A 5,175-nucleotide genomic window follows, 5' to 3' on the forward strand; every position below is an offset into this window, starting at 1 on the left:
GCGGCCAGTCTGTAGAGACCAGCCCGGCCGATGTGCTAATCGAGTAAGCTGTAGGATTGCACTTTTGACATTACGTTAAAACTTTCTGGCGAAAATGGCTTGACACACTAGACTCAGGGGAGGCACATAGAACCGTGAAATCCGCAACACGTTGTGACCAACAGTGAAATGATATATTATATATACATCTAAATCTACATGGATACTCTGAAAATCACATTTAAGTGCCTCGCGGAGGGTTTATCGAACCACCTTCACAATTCCAATCTCGTATAGCGCGCGGAAAGAATGAACACATATACATCTTTCCGTACGAGCTCTGATTTTCCTTATTTCATCGTGGTGATCGTTCTTCCCTATGGAGGTCGGTGTCAACAAAATATCTCCGCATTCAGAGGAGTAAGTTGGTGATTGGAATTTCGTGAGAAGATTCCGTCGCAACGAAAAACGCCTTTCTTTTCACGATTTCCAGCCCAAATCCAATATCCTTTCTGTGTCACTCTGTGTTCTAAAAGAAGACGGATAATCGTAGCGTAGGCAGTCTCCTTAGTAGGTCTGTTATACTTTCCAAGTGTCCTGCCAACAAAACGCAGTCTGTGTTTAGCCTTCCCCACAAAATTTTCTATGTCTTTCTTCCAATTTAATTAGTTCGTAATTGTAATATCTAGGTATTTATTTGACGTTACGGCTTTTAGATTAGACTGATTTATCGTGTAACTGAGGTTTAACGAGTTCCTTTTAGACCTCACACTTTTCGTTATTCCGGGTTAAAAATGGTTCAAATGGCTCTGAGCACTATGGGACTTAATATCTGTGGTCATCAGTCCCCTAGAACTTAGTACTACTTAAGCCGAACTAACCTAAGGACACCACACACATCCATGCCCGAGGCAGGATTCGAACCTCCGACCGAAGCGGTCGCGCGGTTCCAGACTGAAGCGCCTAGAACCGCACGGCCACACCGGCCGGCCTATTCAGGGTTAACTGCCACGTTTCGCACCCCTTTTCTGAATCGTTTTGCAGTTTGTTTTGATCTTCTATCAATAAAAGACAACGTCATATGCAAACAACCGAAAACGGCTGCTCAGCCTGTCTCCAAAATTGTTTATATAGATAAGGAATAGCAAAGGACCTATAACACTATCTTGGGGAGCGCCAGAAATCACTTCTGTTTTACTCGCTGACTTTCCGACAGTTACTACGAACTGTGACCTCTCTGACAGGAAATCACAAAACCAGTCACATAACTGAGACGATGTTCCATAAGCACGCAATTTCAATACGAGCTGCTTGTCTGGTACAGTGTCAAAAGCCTTCCGGAATTCAAGAAATACGGAATCGATCAGAAATCCCTTGTCAATAGCTCTCATCACTTCATGTGAATAAAGAGCTAGTTGCGTTTCACAGGAACGATGTTTCCTAAATCCATGTTGACTGTGTCAAAATAGAAAGTTTTCTTCGACGTAATTCATAATGTTCGAACACAATATATGTTCTAAAATCCTGCTTCGTATCGACGTTAACGATATGGGCCTGTAATTTAGCGGATTACTCCTACTACCTTTCTTGAATATTGGTGAGACCTGTGCAACTTTCAAGTCTTTGGGTACGGATCTTTCGTCGAGCGAACGGTTTTATATGATTGTTAAGTATGGAGCTAATGCATCAGCATACTCTGAAAGGAACCTAATTGGTATACAGTCTGGACCAGAAGACTTGCTTTTATTTAGTGATTTAAGTTGCTCACTACTCCGAGGACATTTACTTCTACATTACTCATGTTGGCAGCTGTTCTTGATTCGAATTCTGGAACATTTAGTTCGTCTACTTTTGTATAGGCGTTTCGGTAGACTGTGTTTAGTAACTCTGCTTTGGCAGCACTGTCTTCGACAGTATCTCCATTGCTATCACGCTGAGAGGGCATTGACTGTTTCTTGCCGCTAACATACTTCACATACGACCAGAATCTCTTTGGATTTTCTGTCAGTTTTCGAGACAACGTTTCGTTGTGAGAACTGTTATAGGCATATCGCATTGAAATCTGCGCTAAATTTCGAGCTTCTGTAGAAGATCGCCAATCTTTTGGCAAGTTTGTTTCGTTGTTTCTGCAACAGTGTTATAATCCGTTTTGTGTACCAACGAGGAACGGCTCCGTCGTTTGTTAATTTATTTGGTACAAATCTCTCAATTGCTGATGGTACTATTTCTTTGAATCTAAGCCACATCTGGTTTACATTTATTAATTTGGAATGAGTGAATATTATCTCTCAGGAAGGCGTCAAGTGAATTTTTATCTGCTTTTGAATAGGTGCATTTTTCACTTATTGTTCTGGGATTTGTAGATTACAGTATTCAATCTCGCTACGACAACCCTGTGATCACTAGTCCATGAATCGGTTTTGATACTCGTTATTAACTCAGGATTACTTGTTGCTAAGGGATAAAGTGTGTTTTCACAACCGTTTAGTATTCGCGTGGGCTCATGAACTCACTGCTCGAAATAATTTTCAGTGAATTCGTTTAGCGAAATTTCTGACGATATTTTATGCGTACCTCCGGAATTAAATATGTATTTCCGCCAACATATCGAGGGTAAATTAAAGTCACCACCAACTATTACCTCATGAGTCACGTACGTATTTGAAATGAAACTAAAATTTTCTTTGAACCTTTCAGCAACTGTATCATCTGAATTGGGAGGTCGATAAAAGGATCCAATTATTATTTTATGAAAGTTGCCAACAATGACCTCTGCCCATATCAACTCACAGGAAGTATCTACTTTAATTTCGCGACAAGTTAAACTACTTCTGACAGCAACAAACACGCCCCCGCCAACCGTGTTTAGCTTATCTTTTCGAAACACCGTTAGGTTATTCGCAAAATTTTCGGCTGAGCTTATGTCCGGCTTCAGACAGCTTTCAGTGCCTATAACGATTTGAGCATCAATGCTTTCTATCAGCGCTTGAAGCTCTGGTAGTTTCCCAACACAACTACGACCATTTACAACTGTTATACCAATCGTTCCCTTATCTACGTTCTTCCTGTGTTCAGCCTGCTCCTTTTGTGACCGAAGCCCATCTTGTGTTTTCACGAGACGCTCTAACCTAAGAAACAGCCAAGTCCACGCCACACAGCCCCTGCTGCCCATGTAGCCGCCTCCTGTGTATAGTGGACACCTGACGTATTCAGCGGAACCCGAAACATAACCACCCTTTGGCGCAAGTCAAGGAACCTGCAGCCTACTCGGTCGCAGAACCGTCTGAGCCTCTGTTTCAGGCCCCTCCATTCGGCTCTGTACCAGAGGTCCGCAATGGGTCCTGTCGACTATGCAACAAATGGTCAGCTCTGCTTTCATCTTGCAAGCAAGACTGGCAGCCTTTACCACTTCTGTTAACTGATCGAAACCAGAGAGAATCTCTTCTGATCCAAAGTGACACACATCATTGGTACCGATGTCAGCAACCACCTGCAGATGGCTGCACCCTGTGCTCTTCATGGCGTCCGGGAGGACCCTTTCCATATCTGGAATGATAGCACCCGGTAAGCACACGGAGTGCACATTGGTTTGCTTACCCTTCTTGTCAGTCAAGTCCATCCGAAATAAAACACTTATATGCCCCTAATCAAAGTTTCCACTTACCTCGCATCTTGACAACACTGTTTCTGATTTCTCGAAAGCACAACAGGAAACAGCAAGCAGGTAGCAGTTAAGCTAGATTCCTAAATAAAATTTCCAAACTGTATTCAAACTCTTACATACCACATGGTTCAATGTGAACAATTATTTTAAAAGGGTACAAAGTTAAAAAGAACGTCTAAGAAACTCTAACAGCTTAATCAGTAGTAATCTTAATGTGTGAATCAGGCAAGTTTGGTGGTCATTCCGTCGCTCTGTGCAAGTTCACTAGCTTATATATATATATATATATATATATATATATATATATATATATATATATATATACTTGTGTTTTCACGAGACGCTCTAACCTAAGAAACAGCCGAGTCCACGCCACACAGCCCATGTAGCCGCCTCCTGTGTATAGTGGACACCTGACGTATTCAGCGGAACCCGAAACATAACCACCCTTTGGCGCAAGTCAAGTAGCCGCCTCCTGTGTATAGTGGACACCTGACGTATTCAGCGGAACCCGAAACATAACCACCCTTTGGCACAAGTCAAGGAACCTGCAGCCTACTCGGTTGCAGGTTCGAATCCTGCCTCGGGCGTGGATGTGTGTGATGTCCTTAGGTTAGTTAGGTTTAAGTAGTTCTAAGTTCTAGGGGCTGATGACCTCAGATGTTAAGTCCCATTTGACCCAACCAAGCAGTACCAAATGCGTCCCTCGCCTACCACACTTCAAATAACATCGTATCAGACTACTGAGAGGCAAATACTTTTCCACAGCAAGACCAATGATTGTGTATACACTAACATGTTATCTGTTCTTTCGGACATGTCCGAAAAAACAGATACTACCTGTGACCATGCAACTCGTTAGAATGAAATTACAGTGAAATGAAAACCATTAGCTGCCTACAGGCGTTGACATACGTCAACGGGGACAGATGAAATTTTGTGCCCCGACTGGGACTCGAACCCAGAATCTCCTGCTTACATAGCAGACGCTCTATCCATCTGAGCCACCGAGGACACAGAGGATACTGCGACTGCAGCGATTTATCTCTGGCCCGCATCCCGAGAAACTCACATTCTCAAAGTATTGTCCTGCACTACATTCGTAGTGGCCCCGCCCATTAAACTCATTAGTCGGGGGGCGTTGCCGATTCCCGTAAGAGTTCGGGCACTGCTTGTGCATCCGCATTGAAGATGAAGAAGGTCAAATGGCCAATGAGACTTAACTATATATATACTAAGATGGTATCTGTTCCTTCAGACATGCCGCATGGACCGGTACAAAGTGGCCCAAATCGTCGGCAAATTCAATTTGAGAATGTGTAGATTCTTCCAAAATATGTGAGATATCTCCTTCAATATGTGACTGTGAATACAATTTCAATCACAGATTTATCTAACACTGGACTAAGTGCCACTGAACAGGAAACAATAAAGAACCAAAGAGAATCATTGTTGAGATAATTGTTGCTGGAACCCAGAGAAATATAATGTCCATGTGTTCCAAGGTCACGTAATGCTGTTATTTGTGGAGT

At 42.7% G+C, this 5,175-nt stretch overlaps 1 non-coding gene across 1 annotated transcript; it reads right to left on the reverse strand.

The window, feature by feature from the left end:
* Positions 1–4,583: 4,583 nt before the first annotated feature.
* On the reverse strand, positions 4,584–4,657 carry Trnat-ugu. Its single transcript has one exon. It is a non-coding gene; the product is annotated as a tRNA-Thr (tRNA).
* Between the last annotated feature and the right edge of the window lie 518 nt (positions 4,658–5,175).

Source organism: Schistocerca americana, chromosome 6 (genome assembly GCF_021461395.2).
Source record: "Schistocerca americana isolate TAMUIC-IGC-003095 chromosome 6, iqSchAmer2.1, whole genome shotgun sequence".
In the NCBI taxonomy this organism is placed as follows: domain Eukaryota; kingdom Metazoa; phylum Arthropoda; class Insecta; order Orthoptera; family Acrididae; genus Schistocerca; species Schistocerca americana.